Source organism: Mustela erminea, chromosome 18 (genome assembly GCF_009829155.1).
Source record: "Mustela erminea isolate mMusErm1 chromosome 18, mMusErm1.Pri, whole genome shotgun sequence".
NCBI lineage: Eukaryota > Metazoa > Chordata > Mammalia > Carnivora > Mustelidae > Mustela > Mustela erminea.
The window spans coordinates 57,525,236-57,545,037 of record NC_045631.1 but is presented as its reverse complement, the minus strand read 5'-3'; the positions used below and the strand labels follow the sequence as shown (position 1 = coordinate 57,545,037).

The 19,802-nt window shown below is 54.2% G+C and overlaps 1 long non-coding RNA gene and 1 other non-coding gene across 3 annotated transcripts; both read right to left on the bottom strand.

The window, feature by feature from the left end:
* Positions 1-4,938: 4,938 nt before the first annotated feature.
* Positions 4,939-8,349, bottom strand: LOC116578046. Of its 2 annotated transcripts, XR_004280713.1 has the most exons (3): positions 7,826-8,349; positions 7,289-7,558; positions 4,939-5,141 (listed from the first exon to the last, which is right to left on the bottom strand). It is a non-coding gene; the product is annotated as an uncharacterized LOC116578046 (long non-coding RNA). The 2 variants fall into 2 exon arrangements; XR_004280712.1 differs by lacking the exon at positions 7,826-8,349 and having other exon boundaries at positions 7,289-7,816.
* On the bottom strand, positions 6,734-6,918 carry LOC116578609. The gene has a single exon (XR_004280976.1).
* Positions 8,350-19,802: the final 11,453 nt, after the last annotated feature.

Genomic DNA, 19,802 nt, shown 5'->3' with positions numbered 1-19,802 from the left:
TTAGCTTCGCTCCCTGCCCTTCCCCCACCTCCCTCAAAACAAAAGAACTTGTGTAGTTACTTTAGGAAAAAAATTAAAAATGAAAACAAACACCAAGCAGTGCTTACGTGTATGTTAAAGCAAACGGAGGAAGGAACCCCTCTATTTCATTTAGACTTCTTTTTTTTTTAGAGATTTTATTTATTTGACAGAGATCACAAGTAGGCAGAGAGGCAGAGAGGGAGAACCAGGCTCTCCGCGGAGCAGAGAGCCCGATGCAGGACTCGATACCAGGATCATGACCTGAGCCAAAGGCAGAGGCTTAACCCACTGAGCCACCAGGCGCCCCTCATTTAGACTTCTTACTATTTTTTATCTTCTCCATTAACTTTCAAAGGGGTGTGGCAATTTGGAACAGAGACGGCACAGGAGTGATGGGGATTTGGGGACGCTTTGCCCATAAGTCTTCGTGACGGATGACAACCAAGTCAAGGTTTCAAAGGGGCACGAAAGTGGGGAGTCTGACTTTAAGAAATGCGTTCCGCGGGGACAGCCCAGGGCACGGAATACGGAGCCTCTAGTGGAAGTCAGCATTAAAAGCCTAAGTCTGGTTTTAACAAAGAACATGTTGTTCAAAGAAAGTTAAAGTCTTATTTTAATTCCATACGATCATCTGAAGGTTTTGCTGACGGGGCCGCAGGTCGAAAACAGTGTTGCGTAACCAGGACACGATGGCACAGCTGCCAAGCCTGAGACACGTGACCTTCCCCTGACTCACTTGGCTCCATTTTTAATTACACTTGCAAGAAAAGAACTGGTTTTCTGCTGCAGTTGCATAATTGATCTGAAAAAAATATTGGAACGAAGAATCGCTTTTAAACACAGTCATTATGTGTAACCACGTAAAACCAAAACAGACCCCTGCCCTGTGAAGGTTAGAGGAGAGTATACTTTGTTGTCTTCTTGGTAGTAATTTAAATGACACAGATCTACTCTTTGTTGGAAAAAAAAATACAAAAAACAAGAAGTACATGGTTTCTAGAAGTGGCAGAGGCCAGAGAACAGACAGTGGGTGAGACAGGACGTCCGGGCGGTCTCTGGCTTCATCTACAAGATGAAAGGCAACAGGCTGTCCCAGGAACTTCTACCCAAATGTCTCTTCCCAAGTCCAGGTTAGTTCCCTGAGGAACAACATGGTTACGGTTCCACAGAGGTGAGAGGGCGCCTCCCACAGCTGCACACTCCCTCTGCATCGATCACGGGTCCCCGCACTGGGCCAGTCTGTTAGCCCAAGAACAGGAAAGACTTCGAAGGCCAATACTCGGACAGCAGGGGAAAATGGTCCCTAAAAGAGGAGAGAAAACTGTGAGCTACTGACTCCTATCTGGGAGTAAAAGTGAGACTTTGCTACGAGGCCCTGCAAGACCAGACACCCAGCCACCTCCAACCCTCCCTAGAAAGCCGCCTTGGTCACCTGCCTTGCCCGCTCCCCCTGCCGGGACACGCTGCCAGACTTGGCGTGACTTCCTCTCTTCCCTTAGGATGCGGGCCCTTCCCCGACCGACCTGATCTGAAGCGGCAACTCCACAGCCGGCTCCATGCTGGCCCCGTCTTCCTTTCCTCCAGAGCACATCCCACGCCTCTCCCCTTCCCTCGTGACCTCTCGGAGGGTGACCTCTCGGAGGGTGGCGGAGTTGCCCGTGCCTGGCTCCCCAGCCCAGCCTAACTCGCCAGGGGTCGGTGCTCAGTTAAGCATGTTGAATGCATCAGAGAGCGGTCAACGAGGGTCCCAGATCCGGGGACATTTAGTACTCCACCTAAAAAGACACTTTGAGGGGCGCCTGGGTGGCTCACTTGGTTAAGCAGCTGCCTTCGGCTCAGGTCATGATCCCAGCGTCTGGGATCGAGTCCCACATCGCGCTCCTTGCTCCGCAGGGAGCCTGCTTCTCCCTCTGACTCTGCCTGCCACTCTGTCTGCCTGTGTGCTCTCTGACAAATAAATAAAATCTTCAAAAAAAAAAAAAAAAACTTTTTCCAATCCAACAGCACCTTTCGAGCGGACGAGGATCGGCAGCCTGGACCACAGGGGCTCTGCACAGATCTGGTTCTGTGTTGCCGTGTACCTTTCAAGGGCAAGTACAAGCGACGTCCTCCCGAGAGGCGCTTCTAAACCCTTACCATGCCGTCTGAGGCCTCGAGGACTGGTATACATTGCACCCAAGTCCTTACCAAGAAAGTTCTCTCACGCCGACTAGAACTGGTCCCCCGGAGGGAGTGTGGACGGAAAGTTGCGTTAGGACATGCTCTCGTGCTCTTCTCCCCAAGTGCAAGTCCCGTGCCTGGGCGGGGGCTTGGCTCGTCCACATGACGAATGCTTCCCAGGAGCTGTGTGCAGTGGGGACCTCTTGGCAGAGTCCTAACAAGGAGCCCAACCCTGCAGATTAAACTTCTGCAGAACTTTCTGGTGAAATGAGGGCTTGGCGAAATTAAAACCTAAAAGTGGACCAAGTTACAAAAGCGAACACGGTGGCGCATCAGAACTGCGTCCTCTAGTGGACAAAGAGAGAAATTCAAAACCGTGCAGCGGGGTAACTGTTTTCTTAGTCCATTTTCTGCGACAGGCCTTTTGTGTTCCATGTTTTAACATCAAAAAACATTGCTTCTTAGGGACTGTGCATTTCATTACCCACTGCCATTATTAAAAGGCCCAGCTCTTTGAGAAGACAGGACTCCTGCCGGCCTCAACCCTCTTACATAAACCAGAGGAACAAAACCCGGAAACGCTGAAGCCTGCCCGTGTCATATGGGAAGCCTATTTTAGCTACGTGTTCTGTGGGGGAAGCAAGTACACCATCGCCGCGCCCAGGCCAGCTGGAACCGAGTGACAGAGCAGGAGACAGCTGGGGCATAGTCTCAGGTAGGGCCTCAGCCCCTCTGGTGGATTCGGGCTTCCCTCCCATCACCGACAGAGCCGCGCACACCGCACCAAGGTGCAGGATGGATGGAGGCTGTCTTGGGGTGCGGCCCCAGAGGAAAGGGGCAGAGGTTCAGTGTGAAGCACCCACACTGGGGAAGCATCTGGAGAGGTGAGGAGGGGAGGGGCTGCCGGGGAAGACTGCAGGATCTCAGCCCACATCCCTCGGAATCAGAGCGGCTCTCTCTTCGTCCTTCTCCTGTTCTCCCCAGGCTCCCCTGCCCTAGAGGTCTCAGACCGAGCCACGTGGACGCACCGGGGACAGGCGGGCACCCTCCTCTGTTGTCGCCAACACCAAACGAGAACGAGAGGCCCCTGTACACCACAGCTGACCCCACCGACATGAAGCACTCCCGTGCCATCATTTTCCGTGCTAGAAACACGATGTTCCTGCGGGGGGTGTGAGGGGCAGGCAGCTAACGCTTCTGATTCATCTATGGGACCAAAGGTTGAAGAACCTCACGGAGTCAGTCTACAGACAGAGCCCCACTGCTGCTCCATGACACACCGAGGCCCCGAGGCCCCGTCCACGGCCGCTGTGCCCGAGTGGACGTTCACATTCCAGAGACACCCAGGAACAAGGCAGTGACCCGGATCCAACCTGTTTTTTCCAGAAATACCAATACGTATGATTTCCCCCAGTTCACGTATCCCAACACAATGTTAATTTGGGCAATTATCACGCTTCCTCTAAGGTCCAGCATGCAGAGGAGGGCAGGGCCCGCCCCGGAGTTATGTGCTCTCATGAGTGGCCCAATCGTGAAGACGGACCGGGTGAAAAAGCCAAGAGGCTGTAGCAAACCCGCCCGAGCTCCCAGGGACCCTCCTGCGACAGACGGCACCTTGTCTGCTGGGACCCGCTGCACGCCAGCGCTCTGGAAGCTCGCGGCCGGAAACACCATGAAACACCCTGAAAATCTGAGAGTGGGCAACAGCCAGTCTGTCAGTCTGCCATGCTCCTGAGCACGTCACACGACTTGCTGACTCCTCACAGGTGCCCACCTTTGGGAGTCACCGTCCCCGTGGTCCCCATTTTACTAAGAAACAGGGAAGCGACCGGCCTAAGGGGACACAGTGGGCCGGGGGCAGAGCCAGGATGGGAAAGGCCCGCTAACGCCCAGCAGGTACTTCGGCCCCTCAGGGCTGACAGGCCAGCTGCCGTCCCCCGGGGGGCCATGCCTCCTCTCCACAGTGACAGGCTCTCAGACTAGGGGTCTGTGACAAAGCCCACCAACAGCTTCCCTGGCAAGGTCTGATGTTACCTTCTTGGCTCTGGAGGCACTCGTGGGGCAGCCCCTCCCGGAGTTGAGCCGGACCAGAAGAGGGTTGGGCCAGGGGATGCTGAGGCAAGAGATTCACTAAGTGCGGCGAGAACAGACACCAGCGAGGCCGACAGACAGGAACTCTGGGTGTGGCACTAGGCCTGAAGGTCAGGATAACCTTCCCAGACTACATAAAACCCGTGCAGGTCATACCCTGTCACGTAAAGACAGCAGGAAATAGAGGAAAGGCTTTTCCTTTCCTCACATCGATACGTGGTGAGCATTCAGAGAGGAAGGCCGGGAGAATCCTCCGGGGAAGACGGCGCCCGCACGGGGCTCGAGACCCAGCTGAGGAAGCAGAGGTGGGCAGCGCCCAGCAGCTACCGGCGACCAGTTCTGAGGCCAGCAGCCACTTTCTGGAAACCTCTATCCAAGTGAAGTCTGCACAAGGTGAACACGACCCTAAACTACGCTGACCACCCCTTCCTCCTAGACCACGGAGACAGAAGTCAACTCCGTCCACGTGCCCCCCCCCCCCTTCTAGACAGCCCAAGCTCCTCCAGGATGAGCAGTGCCCCCAGCGCCCACACTTCCTACAGAGAAGCGCGAACAGCTCAGTCTCCTCAGCTGGGAACCGTGCTGCCGACTGTGCATCTCAGCAGCAGAGGTGACACACTGCGTACAAGGTCTGTGGGGACCAAGACCATAAAGTGCATGAGAAAGTCTCCTTGGGGACTGACCCCTTTTATTTGTATCCATACAAAACAGGGTCTTCAGCAGGTCGGCATTCAGAAGCTACATGGTTGAGTTAAATGAAACCCAAGAAAGCTGGAAAGTTCAAGCCCCCAACAACTACACTTCAGGTACATGGAAGCAGGCAGGAAAGAAACCATTCACCCCGCACACAGATCTTCCCGCGAACTCACCTGCAAAGAAAGTACACTCCGTCAGTTTTCATTCTACCTTCGTAGGCTGTTAGCACCACAGAACACCCCCCCATCTTACCACCCAGAACACACCGAGGAAGATGCCCTGCAGTGACCCCGCCTCTACCGGCCCCTCCTCCTCCCAGGTCTGCGGGCTCCATGCGGGGTGGCCACCTCCCCAGCCCCTCCTCTCCTCGGTAGGTCAGTGGAGGCAACCACAGGGATTTCCTACCCCCCCCCCACCCCCGCCATCATCCTGCCTCAGACACCTGCCTGCGTGGAAGCCGCAATGAAGCTGGGCTCTGACAACGCCCCGAAACCCCACCCCAGCCTCTGCGTTCCTACATTCTCTTCCCTGCCCACAGCCACATGCTTCCCCAGATTGGCCCCGACTCACGAGCTGCCCACATCCTCAGGCACGTCCACCCCTCCTGCCCTTTGTCACATGTCATCAGCAGGTAACAGCCTTTATGTCCCCACGGGGTCACATGCCATTATGTCCTATTGTCTATGTCCCTTCCTGTGGCTCCACAGCATTACCATGCCCACCTCTCTAGATTCTAAGCCCCCTCCCACTGCCCCCGGTCACGGACAGCATGCCCGGGCCACTGCAGGCACTCCTCCATCCGTGTGCTCACGACCACCCAGGAGGCCAAGGGACAGAGTCACTTCGCGAGGAGCACACCGCCTTCCAGCCAAGAGCACAAAGGCACTGGTAGGTGTGAGCTCGCCAGAAGACGGGAGGGCTCTCGGAAAGGCAGAAGCCCTCCGCCTTTACCCGGGAGGGCATGAGGTGCAGGAGACGTGAGTCTCTGTGCGTCTGGATTCCAATAAAGGGGCTCCTGCGTCTCCGAAACCTGCGAGACCTGTTCTCTAACACCATGGCCACTGGCCACACGGGGTTACATACATTTAAACTAAAATGAAAACCCTAGTCCCTCGGCAGCACCCGCCACCCTGCCAAGTGTCCGACAGCCACACGTGGCTTGTGGCTGCTCTACGGGACAGGGCCGACCTCGACCATTTCCAACACTGCAGAAGCTCCACTGGACGGCACTGTTTTGTACCTAGCGTTCTCGTGAGATTCCAGACGTTAGCCCCTCATCCTCTTGAAAATCAGAAACGTTTACGACCCAGAATGGCCCCCGTGTAATTAGGAAAGACTGAAACGCTCCTGTGAGCCACAGGCCCTGCGGGGTCCGGCCCCTCCCCACTTTTCGGCTTCACCCCACACCATTCCCCTTGCTGTTGGGGTTCCAACACTGGCCACGTTTGCTAACTCGCTGGGCCTTGGCCCGGGCGGCACCCCGGCGTTCCAGAGGACTCCGGCTCCGCCTTCCGAGTCCAGCTCGGGAAGGCCGCCATCTGCTCCTCGTGATGCAGCTGCTAACGGGGCCGCCCTTTCCTTCGGGGTTTTGGCCTCAGCCTGAATTACACCCCCTGCAGGGCCATCATCTGATCTCATCTCCCCAGCGGGGCCGAAGCTCCCCGAGCACTAGGGCCTGGGCTGTCCCGTCCCGAACACTGGGAATGGCGCACGGCCGGGGTGTCCACTGCGCGCCGCGGGACCAGCTCTCAGGCCCCCGGCGTGCGTCTGTCTGCAGTATCATACATGACCACCAAGCTGCTGCCAGAATGCTCACACCTGTTACTGCAAATCCACACCCGGGGGCACCGCTCCCGGGAGTTTTCTCTAGGTCAGGCTCGGGCTGCCTGCTACAAGGCTGCACCCACAGCCGCGCGGGTTCAGCAACGCAGGAGCCTTTCCCCAGACCACCGGCCTCGAGACTCTCCGTCCCGACGCGTGACCCACGCACCTGGACTCCCGCCCCGCCCGCGGCCTGCCTGCGTCTCGCCGCCGGGGGCTGGAAGTTCTCGTTTTCGGACGAACCCTGGGGAGAGAGAGTCGCACGGCGGGTTCCACGAACCGGGGCTCACCCGCGGCCCACGCGCCCCGCAGACCCCCCGCTCGGCCCCCGGCCGCAGCCCCGCCCCGGCGTCGGAGCCTGAGTTCGGCCCAAGCCCCCTCCGCCTCCCCGGTCCGGAGCCCTGCGACCCAGGCTGGGGCCGGTGGCGGCGGAGCCCCCCGCGTCACCCCGCGGGCCGGGGCCGACCGCCAGCCCCGCGCCCGGACTCGCCTTCCTTACCCACGAGGAAGCGCGCGCCCGCGCTCCCTCCACGCCCCCTGCGCCGAAGCCGCGCGGCACACGCACTTCCGGCCGGAAGTGACGACGCACCATAGAGCCGGGGGCCAGAGAGTCGCCCGGGCTTTGAAAACGGGTCCTCCAAGGTCGTCTTAAAGGGGCTGAAGCCGGCGGGTCCTAGCCAGCCGCGATGGGGCCCCTGCTTTCGAGCTCATCCAGGTTGTGACACGTATCGGTGCTTCGCTTCTGGTTAGGGCTGAAAGGCATCCCACGCTAAAAGACCGGGGTTTTGTGTTCCAGTCAAGAGGCCTGTGGAGGTGCCAAAGGCCCCACTTGGGGCAAATGGTGACTTGCTCCAGTCACTTGCTCCAAAAGGCAAAAGCCGCCCGCCTTCTGCTTTCCTTCTGGCCTCTCCAGCAGGGATGTCCCGAGCAGCCCGCACAGGGATCGCATGTGTCCCGAGTCTCCTGACAGAGTGTGTGGTCTCGCGGGTACAGGTGACAGAAACCCAGCCCGAGTCGCATTAGAAAGTGCACTTACTCCTTCCTGGGCCCGGTGTCCCCCGGGGGCTCAAGAACCCCGTCGAGGGACGGGGTCGAGCCTCTGGAACTCTGGCTCCACCCCCCGCCCCGCCCCCCTCCTCTCTGGTGCAGGGGGTGGGGGTGAGGAGGGGCACCGAGGGGACAGCTCCCACAGGATGTCATCTGCGTGGGTGAGGTCAGAGGGACAGCGTGTAGTAGGGCTGGGATGAAAAGCACAATTGCTCCCGTGGCTGTGCGTGCCCTAGTCCCCGGACCCCGGATGTGTCACCTCACAGTGCAGAAGGGCCCCTGCAGATGAGATGAAGCTAGGAACCCCGGGATGGGGATATGGTCCTGGACTGCCCGGGTGGGCGCGACGTCATCACAAGGGTCCTTGTAAAACGGAAGCGGGAGAGTGAGACAGAGAGGAGACGTGACCCTGGAAGCTGTTGGACTTGAAGGTGGGGAAAGGGGGCCACGAGCCAAGGAACGCAGTAGCCTCTAGAAGCTGGAAAGAGCAACGAAAGTCTCCTCCGGAGCCTCCGGCAAGAATCAGTCCTGCAGGCACCGTGATTTGTCACAATTGGCTACAAGGGAGTTTGCAAAATATACGGTCTTTTAACTGTGTGCTCCTGTTGCCCGAGGAAAGGGGGAGGTGACTCTGGTCTCTGCCTCCTGGTGCTGTGCAGGGGGTTTGGAGGCTGGAGGAGCAAAGGGCCAGGTGACAGCTGGTGCCCAGGAAGCCTTGCTTTCGGAAATCACAGATGTGCTTCTCTGTGTCCTTTGCAAAATGTCCCCTTCGAACACTGGGCACATTTGTACCTGTAACAGGAACTCTGCAAATTGGCTGTGATTCACTGATTTGCAAGACCCGCTGTCACTTTGATGTAGCAAACGAGCTCTTAGAGTAGTGGCTTGTCTTACAAGAGTCACGATGGTGGGACAGGAGCAGTGCCCAGGCTTGGAGTGCTGCCTAGTAGTTCAGAGTGACTCCCACAGCTCATCTTAATGAGGACTCTTCAGTCTGGTGGCTCAGAGAGGCCCAGGAGGACCTGGCTAAGCCCTGTCACCACTCAATGGCTCTCAGTGTCCTTGCTCAGAGGCCAAGGGATGGCAGCAAGCCCGGGGTTCAGCAGACAAGGGCTGCCTTCTGTACCCACCTTAGGAGACTTCCCTTTGGGGCCCAGGGAGTCCTGGGTACTGTTCGCCTTTGAACCTGATGCCCCCCAGCACACCCCCTTTCTGAGGAGTGAGCATCCTGCCCCGGATTTGCAGCTCTCCCAGGGCTGAAAACATGTTCTTGGAAGCTGAGACTAGATTTATTTGCTCATTCTGCCTTCTGTGAAAGCAGCCAGTGGGAGCTGGGCCCCCACATGTGCCCAGATTTATGCCCTTGCCAAGCAGATATGGGCAGCCCCACAGCCCACCCATCTTGGGGTACATGCTTTCCTGCAGCAGCTGGTGCGTTAGTTTTAAACCTATTTATTTAGCCGGGCACTCAAAGGGCTTCTGATTACTCCCGCTCTGCGGGGCTGCCGGAACCAATTTCCTGAGGGTGATGGATTTCTTCTCATTTGCTGCTCTCAAGCTGGGGGTTCCTTCTGGGTGTTGGAGGAAAACATTTTCAAAAGATGCCATCTTCCCGGACCATCCCCCAGGGTGGGGTTGCAAGGGGGTTGTCCTGGGCTGCCACCACCTGGTGCTTTCTGCACAAAAGTAGGCAAGTTTCAGGACCCCCTCACCCCCCTAAGCCCCCACCCCCCAGCAGCACTGTGGAAGCCAGGCTGGGCCTGGGTGAGGAGCGGAGAGGCGGGATGGGGCAGAGCTGGGGAGGGAAGGGGTGGGGCCCAGGGGTAAGTGGAGTGGGGTGGGGGAGGGGAGAGGAGCCGGCCTTCTGCTCCTGCTTGTTTGTCTTCCAGACAGGGGTTCTTTGGAAGTACAGCAGAATCACCTAAGAGTTTTAAGAAGCCTGACACCAGAGACCGCCCCCCACAAATACTGATTTTGTGGGTCTGGGGTGTGGCCTGGGAATCAGAATGTTTAAAAGCTCCCCGTTGACGGGGCAGCCTGGGTGGCTCCGTTGTTAAGCGTCTGCCTTGGGCTCAGGTCATGAGCAGGGGTCCTCGGATCGAGCCTGGTCCGGGCTCCCTGCTCTGCGGGGAGTCTGCTTCTCTCTCTCCCTCTGCCTGCCACTGGTGCTCTCTCTCTGTCAAATACATATAATCTTAAAAACATAAAAAGTGAAAGCTCCCGGGTCGTAGTTTGCTAGATTGAGATCCTCTAATGATGAAGTTCTAGAACCTAGGTGAGGTTCGGTGGGCTGAGGTCCGGAGCCGATGGCCAAGAAAGAATTCTTGAGACATCTTTGGTGCAAAATGATGGTTTATTAAAGCAGGGGGACAAGACCCGTGGGCAGGAAGAGCGGCTGCCTCGGGTTGTGAGAGATGGCAGGTTCTGTACCTTGCGGTTGGGGGAAGGTGAGGGGAAGGGAGGTTTCAGTGGAGCTTTCATGTGCTAAAGAGGGTCTACAAGGTGCCGGGATACCGGAGGCCCTGCGGCTTGATCCGTGTTGTCTTTTGGCCGGCCATTAACATCAAGATAGTTGGGAGATTCCTGGTGGGATGTCACAATCCTGCTATCAAGCGTCTTTGTTATTGAGATTTAGGTTTAGAAGAGATTTAACTCTATTTACATTTCCTTCTCCCTCAGCCTAGTTCAGTTTTGTTTATGGAGGAAGGGTGACTTTAGGGCTTGAGAACTGAGTTATTTGCCTCTGGAAATTGTGCTATTGATAAGGTAACTTCTTTGTTTGTAGATCTCTAGGACATTTGTAAACCGAGGGAGACTCCTCTCTTGTGGGATTGTGATCTCTGCAAGTTAACTCTTTGTTTCTCGCTTCTGGCAGTCAGGGGTGCCTGAGGAATGTCACACACATTACCGAGGGGAGCGGGTGGAGAGGGGGTGCAAGGTGCCAGCTTTGGCTTTGTCCTCAGCCAGCCGCCTGCTCCCTCATCGCTAAGATAGTCTCGCAGGTGTGAACAGACCCAAGTCCCCTGCCAAGAGGCATTGTCCGCTTGGAAATGGGCAGAGGGACGCGAGTATGAATACGCTTTCCGTGGGGTGTGGGCGCAGCCCCCTCCCCAGGGCCCACCTGGCTCTGGAGGAGTATGTACGGGAGGCTAGTTTACACCTCGGAGAAGGGGGGGAAGTTAAGTCGTGAAAAATGGAGATAATTTTTGTCCATAACAATGCAAATGCATTTTGTCCCACAGAGTTACAAGCGGTGTCTGTCCTCCGGAGAAGATGCCATCAAACCTGTGTTGGCGCCCTGTAGAGCACTGAGCGCTGTGGCTCCAGACAGCGAAGCCCTCCCGGCATTCCTGATTGCCTGCACGCGTGGCCGACTTTCACAGTCTCTTTTCAAGTGGTCTTAACATTTTAGTGGTTTCTTCATTAATTAACACGTTGGAAAAATTACTTCTGCAAACTCACTTTAGATGGGATACTCCTGTTTTTAACTTGTTTGGGAAATTATCATAGCCCCCCTCAGAGATAGTGGGGTGCCCCCTTCCTCTCGGGCACCTTACCCGCCACCCCACTATGGCTCCATCCTGTTACATGATCTGTCTCCACGTGCTTGTTTCCCCGAATGCATCAGACCCACGAGGGCCTGCATTTTGCCCTGCTGGTTAGATCCTATGATATTTGTGTGCCCTGCCCCTGGCACGGGTCAAGTGCACTCAGGATGTTCAGTACAAGGTTGAACAGAAGTGGGACCGTCGTCTTCCCAAGGGCTTTTTTTTTTTTTTTAAAGATTTTTGTAAGAGTAATCTCTACACCTAACGTGGGGCTCCAACTCACAACCCCAAGATGAACAGTGTGCCCTACCATAGAGAGAGCCAGGTACCCCTTCCCTAGGGCTTTACTGAAACTCTTCCTAAAATGTCACCATTATATACATATTAATGGTAGGCTTTTGATGAATCCTGTTAAATCAGGTAGGAAGGTTCCTTTTCTTTTTAAGATTTTCTTTATTTATTTGAGAGAGAGCATAAGGGGGAGGGGCGGAGGGAGAGGAAGAGGCGGGACCACCCCACGCCCCGCCCCCGATGAGCAGGAAGCCCACTCCCCGCGCAGTCTTCTGTCCCAAGTCAGATGCTCAACCTGTCGGAATCACCCAAGTGCCCTGGAAAGTTACTTTTTAATTCTAGTTTGTTAGAGTGTTTTAAAGTCAAGGGTGACCATGGGGGCACCTGGATGGCTCAGTCAGTTAAGCGTCTGCCTTCTGCTCAGGTCATGATCCCCGGGTCCTGGGATCAAGTCCTACATCGGGCTCCCTGCTCCGTGGGAAGCCTGCCTCTCCCTCTCCCTCTCCCTCTCCCCCTGCTTGTGTTCCCTTTCTGTCTCGCTCTGTCTCTCTGTCAAATAAATAAAATCTTTAAAAAAGAGTGACTATGATTTGTATTGGGTGTTTTTTTCTGGGTCCATTAAGATGGTCACAGAGTTGTTCTCTTAACCTGAAGGACACTAAGAGAGTTTGTGATCTTACTATTTTTACATACCTGAAATAAAACACAACCAATTTTGTTTGAGGTCAGCAAAGTTAAATTTGCTGTTATTTAATTCCCGTATCTTACATGTATCTTCAGAAGGAGGAAGAGGTCTTTACTGATGGCCTTTGTCTGGTTTTGGCTTTAGATAAGACTGGGTGGTGCGGCTCCCATTCCCTCCCCCTTTTTCTTCTGAAACAAGTAGAGTATTTGTTCATTTTATTTCAAAAGTAAGCTCCATGCCCAACGTGGCTCTTGAACCCCAAACCCACAAACGGAGCCAGCCGGATTCCCCTGAAACAAGTGTTTTCTTCCCGGTGTTTGAGGAGTGGGAAGCAGAGAAACATGAATACTGATTCAATTTCTTTAATGTTCATTGTTTTACTCAAGTTTCCTTCCTTAAGTCAGTTTTGGTAATTTACATTTCCTCAGAGGATTCTCCGTTTCATCTACATTTTCAGACGTGTTGACGTAGAGTAGCTCACAGCGTTCATATATAATTTTAAAAATCTGCGAAGTCTGGAGTTAGGTCCCCCTTTCTGTTCCTGATACTGTTTGTCTTTTTTCTTGCTTCAGTTGGCTACAGTTTTCTTTTTTTTCTTTCCTTTTAAGATTTTATTTATTTACCTGAGAGCGTGTGCTCGGGCATGCACATGGTGATGAGGGAGCAGGAGGCTGGCTGAGGACAGGGCAAAAGCTGGCACCTCGCACCCCCCTCTCCACCCGCTCCCCTCCGTAAGATATGTAGCATTCCTCGGGCACCCCTGACTGCCATAAAATGGTAAATAGTTAACTTGCAGAGATCGCAATCCTGCAGAACAGGAATCTCCCTTGCTCTACAGATGTCTTAGAGACCTAAACGGGGAGGTTACCTTATCAATAGCACAAATTTCCAGAGGCAAATAACTCTCGGTTCCTGAAGCCCTAATGTCTCCTCCCCACCATAAACTGGAGGAGGCTGAGGTAGAAGGGAATGTAAATGACAGCAGGATCATAACACCCCACCAAGAATCTCCCTTCCCTTCACACCCCCAAAACTGCAAGGTATATAACCTGCCATCCCTCAAAAGCCGGGCAGCAGCTCTTCCTGCCCACGGGTCCTGTCCCCGTGCTTTAATAAACCACCATTTTGCACCAAAGATGTCTCAAGAATTCTTTCTTGGTCATCGGCTCCAGACCTCAGCCCACCGAACCTCACCTAGGTTCTAGAACTTCATCAATGGCAGGGGGTGGTGTGGGGCAAAAGGAGAGGGAGAAGCAAACTCCCCGCGAGCAGGGAGCCTTATGGGGGGCTCAATCCCAGGACCCCAGGATCATGACCTGAGCCACCCAGGAGCTCCTGAGATACCAGTTTTGAAGCAAAGAAAGTTTAGTTATTGGAAGGGCAGCTGGACGGACCAGAAGTCAGGGAGTTGTTCCCAAAGCTGCCTTGCTTGCCTTGCTGAGTCTAGGACAGCTTATCTATATAAGAGGTGGGTAAGGGGACTCTTGAAAGCTTGAAGGAGGGGGTTCTAGAAACTCTTCTGGACAACGAGGCCCTATTTGGGACCTGGTATGAGCAAATACATCAAGACGAATGTCACCTTCTGGTCCCCATTAGGTTTCTACAACCAGTGCGTAAACAGGGAGTTAAGGGTAAAAAGGCAAAGTTAATGATTGACCGTGCATGAGGTTAACAGGTGCATAAAACATAATTAAGTAGGGACCAAAACAGAACGTGGAGCTGAGTTAATAATGCAACTAATACGGCTTATGGTCTCAAGACAGGTCTAGGAGCCAAGCGTCTGGCCCCAAGGATAGATAGATAACAGTGCCAGAGCAGTTAAGCATTCAAGGTAGAATCCAGATGGTCTGTGCGTCTTTATGTCAATGTCCTCAGCTCTGCTGCATATTTCAGGATGTTTATAACAAATGTAGGGGGAAAAGGGTAGGAAACAGCTGGGGGAGAGCCCCCTGGGTGTGGGTCCCCCAAGGCCACTCCTGCCCCATGAGGCGCATCCTGGTAGTAAACAGAGCGGGACAAACTTGGGGGGAGGGGGTTGGTTTGACAGATGCTGATTTTGACCTGTAGTGAGTCAGAGCTGCCGGGAGCTCACAGCTGGGAGGCTTTTAATCTTGCAAAACAATTTTGCAGTGACATAAATTGTCTCAATTCTGTCCACTTAGAGGGAAAGTGTTTTAACCTCATGTCTTAGGAGGCTGGGTCATAAATGAAAAACACTGGTCTGGACTCCGGCAAATCCGATTTTTAACATTGGGTCCTATTACCCGTGAGCTGGGCTGCCTCCGGCCAGTCACTGAACCTTTCTGTTTCAGTCCGTTCCCCCGTGTGTCGTGTGGCGTAGTTACGTCTCCCTCACACGTAGGGTTAACGGGAACCCAGGCTTGAAAACCTGCTGTGCCTGGCACAGATGAGTTCCCAGGAAGGGGTAGTTTTTATTCCTCTCCATATGGAAGTATTTGATTGTATTCGATTGTATCCGGACTCAGAAGGACAGCATATGTCGGGATTTGAGCCCCGAAGACCTCTCATCAAGTCCAGTATTTCTTTTTTTTTTTTTTTTTTTTAAAGATTTTATTTATTCATTTGACAGACAGAGATCACAAGTAGGCAGAGAGGCAGGCAGAGAGAGAGGAAGGGAAGCAGGCTCCCTGCGGAGCAGAGAGCCCAATGCGGAGCTCGATCCCAGGACCCTGGGATCATGACCCGAGCTGAAGGCAGAGGCTTTAACCCACTGAGCCACCCAGGCGCCCAAGTCCAGTATTCCTGATATGTGGCTGTTCATGGGTCCTCTCTGTCCACCCCTTCTCAGCATCTTTGATTTTCACGGGAGCTTGACAAGAAAATCGGCTCTGTCTCCCGGTGTTCCACAACATGTCAGCATCGTGCTGTGATTTGCTACATGCCTTGTCTCCTGGCGTCTTTCTTTCAAAACAGCAGCTATGGGCGTGAGGAGCACGTACGTGTTTTATGCTTGGCAAGCTTCCGATTCCGTGAACGGGCCCGCGGCGATGCCCGCGCCCATTCATCACCCTCTCCCGTGCCCACGGTCGAGACTTCCCGGCTCCGACTTCCACCCGCTTCCAGCCGGCCCCATCTCTCACCGCAGCAGGCTCCGGAGAGGGTCTGCTCCTTCCTGCTTCCCTGAGGAACTGGCAGGGGGTAGGGGAGGTGGACAGTAGAGTTCCCTTCCCCCTCCCTTCCCCTCTGGCCTGTAAGTGCTTCCAGACACACGCGACCTGTTTCTAGTCTGACTCCGCAAGCAGTTTGTTCGGAAGGATGCCTGGCTGGGGAATGGAAAGGAATGGTCTTGGGGATTTTTCTTTGGGATTTTTCTTACCCACGATGGAATTCCTAAGGAATGAGTGCTCTGGACAGCTCTGGCCCCAGAGGCTTTCCAGCGGCTCCCGAAGAAGCCATTCTGCTTGTCCCCAGGCACTGACTTGTTGTGTGGCTCCTTGAGACGGTGCCCAGCAGTGCTCAGGCATAACCCTTGTGGCTGGAGAGCGCTGGGAAAATCGTCCTGCCTTCTTCCCCCTCGAAGGTTTTCCCACTCTTTCTTGTCTTTACTGCACCTGCAACAGTTTGCCCAGGGTAGAACTCAGTGAGGCAGGAGGACAAACACAGACTCTTGAGTCAGAGGGCCCTGAGTTCGAATCCAGAGTCCCCACCTGTGGTCGATGAATGAGATCTTGGCTTCCCACTCTCCACGCACTCCCTGTATCAGATTCAGACCCTGCTGCTCCTGGGCCTGTGGGTTTGGAGTCCCGCCTGCTGGAATGGGCAGCGCAGGTGACTGTGGGGGAAGGGACCCTGTGGCCCCAGGTGGGGCCTTCAGCTGATGGAGGAGACAAAGGTAGAAGGAAATGTAGGGAAAATGAGGTGACCTTAGCACCTGCAGCCCGTGGACAACTTCCTGAGGCAAGCAGAGTGTCACATTCCTCCAGAAAACTCCCACCTGTTTTAACTTTACTTATTTATTTTTTAAAGATTTTATTTATTTATTTGACAGAGAGAGAGAGCACAAGCAGGGAACTACAGGGAGAGGGAGAAGCAGACTCCGATGTGGGGCTGGATCCCAGGACCCTGAGCCGAAGCTAGAAGCTTACCCTACTGAACCACCCAGGTGCCCCCCACCCCCCCGCCAAGTGTTTTCATATCTGTGCCTTACTAGAAGGAAAAACAACCTTAGCTTGGCAGTAGCCAGGCCTCCGGGGTCCTGGGAGTCTTGTTTAGCAGATCAAAGTCCGTTTGAAACTTTGCTTTGTCTTGATGTCCCCCAACCCCAAAGTCCCGGGGCAGCACACGACAGCAGCCCTTTCTGCCCACAGATCCTGTCCACTGGCTTTTATAAAAATCACCTTTTTTGGTGCCAAAGACATCACAAGAATTCTTTCCGGGCCCTCGGCTCTGGACCTCACCAACGTTCCAAAACATCATTTCTGCTGTATTTCCTCTGCCCGCCCCAAGACAGACGTGCCCTGGCTCCTGCTGGCCCCAGATGGGTGCAGACAGAGCCCCCGCACCCCAGACAGCCTGCAGCCCAGAAACAGCCCTCTCCAACCCAGAGAACTGTGAGTGAGAAAAATCAACCTTGGCAGGGTTTGGCTAACTTCTTCTTTAAAGGACTGGCAGCTAATTATTTTAGACTGTGAAGGCCAGATGGTCTCTGTTGCAGCCCCCTCAGTCCGAAGGTGTAGGACATAGCAGCCATGGACAATCCGTACACAAATGAGGGTGGCCGTGTCTATAATAACATTTTATTTATGGACATCGACATTTGGAATATTCACAGATCTCTCATGTCACAAAATAGTCCTCTTGCAAATTTTTTTTTTTGACCACTTAAAAATATAAAAACCATTTTTAGCTTGTGGGTCTTAGGGAAATTGGTGTTGGACTGGACCTGGCCCTCTCTTTTTTTTTTTTTTTTAAAGATTTTATTTATTTATTTGACAGAGAGAGATCACAAGTGAAGGAGCAGGAGGCTGGCTGAGGACAAAGCAAAAGCCGGCGCCTTGCACCCCCCCCCTTCACCCGCTCCCCTCCATATGTGTAGCATTCCTCAGGCACTGCCATAAAACAATAAATGGTTAACTTGCTGAGATCACAATCCTGCAAGACTGGAGTCTCCCTTGGTTTGCAAATGTCCTTGAGATTTACAAACAAAGAAGTTACCTTATCAATAGCCCAACTTCCAGGGACACAGAACTCAGTTCCTCAAGCCCTAATGTCACCCTCCCCTCCATAAAAAACCGAAGGAGGCGGAGATAGAAGGAAAAGTAAATAAAATTAAATTTCTTCTAAACCTAAATCTCATTAACAAGGATGCTTGATAGCAGGAATGTAACATTCCACCAGGAGACTCCCAATTGTCTTTACTTGATAGTAACCAGGCCTTCAATATCCTGATAGTGCTTTTTTCGCATGCGTGGGCTAACCCGCCAGTTCTGCTTCTGTAAGATTGCTTTGTCTGCTTTCGCACGCGGGTCCCCTGACCCAATTCACTGACGCCAAGTATGCCTGTTCAAACTGTCAATCAATCAGCTCAGCCCCACCCGAAACTTGTTTGTACCTGTCTATAAAAACCCTGCACCAACCCAGCTCTGGACCTCTCCGCGTTATCGGCAACGAGCGCTGCAGAGGTCCAGGTTTGAACCTGCAATAAACGACCCTTGCTGATTGGCTTTGACTCACGTCTCTGGTGGTCTTTTAAGGTGGGGGTAATATTCAACTGGCATTTCAACAAGCAGGCAGAGAGGCAGGCAGAGAGAGAGGGGGAACCAGGCTCCCCGCTGAGCAGAGAGCCCGATGTGGGGCTCGATCCCAGGACCCTGGGATCATGACCTGAGCTGAAGGCAGAGGCTTTAACCCACTGAGCCACCCAGGCGCCCCGACCTGGCCCTCCCTTGCCATCCTTTGCCTACCCGCCCCCTGCCCCCAGCAGGTCATTGAGATCCGTAAGGTTTCTTTGATACACAGAGAAACAGATTCATACACCATCCTAACGACGCGATCTTAGACACCCTCCCCAAATCTCAACTTTTTCATCGTAAGATGGAGGCGAAAGTAGACTATTTCTCTCAGAGTAAATGAAATAATATGGGAATTGCTTGATTATAAGTGTTTAATCTATTGTGATTTTATTCTGTGTTCCAGTGGTTTGGGGTGGGGAGGGCGCCAAGTGAAGGAGGGTTTCCACCCCCAGCAAAGCACACAGTGGGACTCCAGGGGCTAACTCGCAGCATGGCGGTCTGTGAGGAGAGTGATGGGGGCCAGGCTCCTAGCTGGGGGCTTGCCGAGCTCCAGTCTTCCTGTTCTGCTCTGAGGACAGACCAGGGCGTGGAGAAGGCGTCCCCGGGAGAGCCCAGCTCGCGTCGTCTGGAGCAGTGTGCAGGCAAACGTAGGAGCTGCCGTCCACGTCCCACCACTCCGTCTGGGGCAGCTGGTGATGCTGGGCAAGTGGGTGCTGGGATGCCGCTGCCCAGAAAGAAAGGATGGGGGTTCCCCCAGCCCACATCTTCCCAGGACTTAGGACGCACTCTAGAGCTCCTCACTGATTCGTCCGGTTTTTGTGACTGACCATGACACAGAGGACAGGCAGCAATCGTGAACCGCCTGGGGCTGCCCCACAAAGGGCTACGGGCCCAGACCGTTGGCATGGCCTGGGGGACATGCGCATCGTTTTGGAGGGTGTTCTCAGCCATGGAGATGTCCAGTAGGAGTCTGGACATCCCTCTAGGGAGGTGGACGGATAAGGGAGCTGCCATCTCCATGGAGACCACCTTGTGGGGCTGGCGCTCCCTGGGGGGTGCACGGAACCAGACCAAGTTCAGAGAGAGCCAAGCGGCCGGCTACCGTGGGGTGGGGGATGGGACCCAGGGTTCAGAACTGGGTGGAGGCTGTGGTTTGAAGCCAGAGGGAGTTTCTGGTAACTGTGAGGGAGCAGGAAGCAGTGGGACCTGCCTGAAATGTCAACAGGAGACGGAAAGCAGAATTTAACAGAGTGCGGCTGGCGGCATTGATCAGAGAACATGTAACACTATTCTGTGTTTTTATGTTTATTCCCCGAGGCTGCTCCATAAACCAGTTACGCATCTGACTGCCATCCTCACGGCTCCTCTCCACCCCGTCTCCCCACTCCCCGCCAGTGGGAAAATCTTGCACAGGGCTTCAGCCTCTTGCCGGAGGAGGGAAAGAGAGGCAGAGACGGGAGCCAGAAGCACAGGGCCGGTGGCTATCGGCCAGGACGCACTTGGGCTCAGCAGGTGCTACTGATTTCCATCTCCCCTGAGCCGGTGAGTGCGGCTCTCTGACCGCCAACGGGATTTTACTCCAGGTTATAACCTACGTGGGTGATAAAAACGTGGAAACCCAGCTCAAAAGACAGTTCACACTTCTGAGCCCAAAGGAGCCAAACGTTTGCAGGGCTAAGCGGAGAGGGC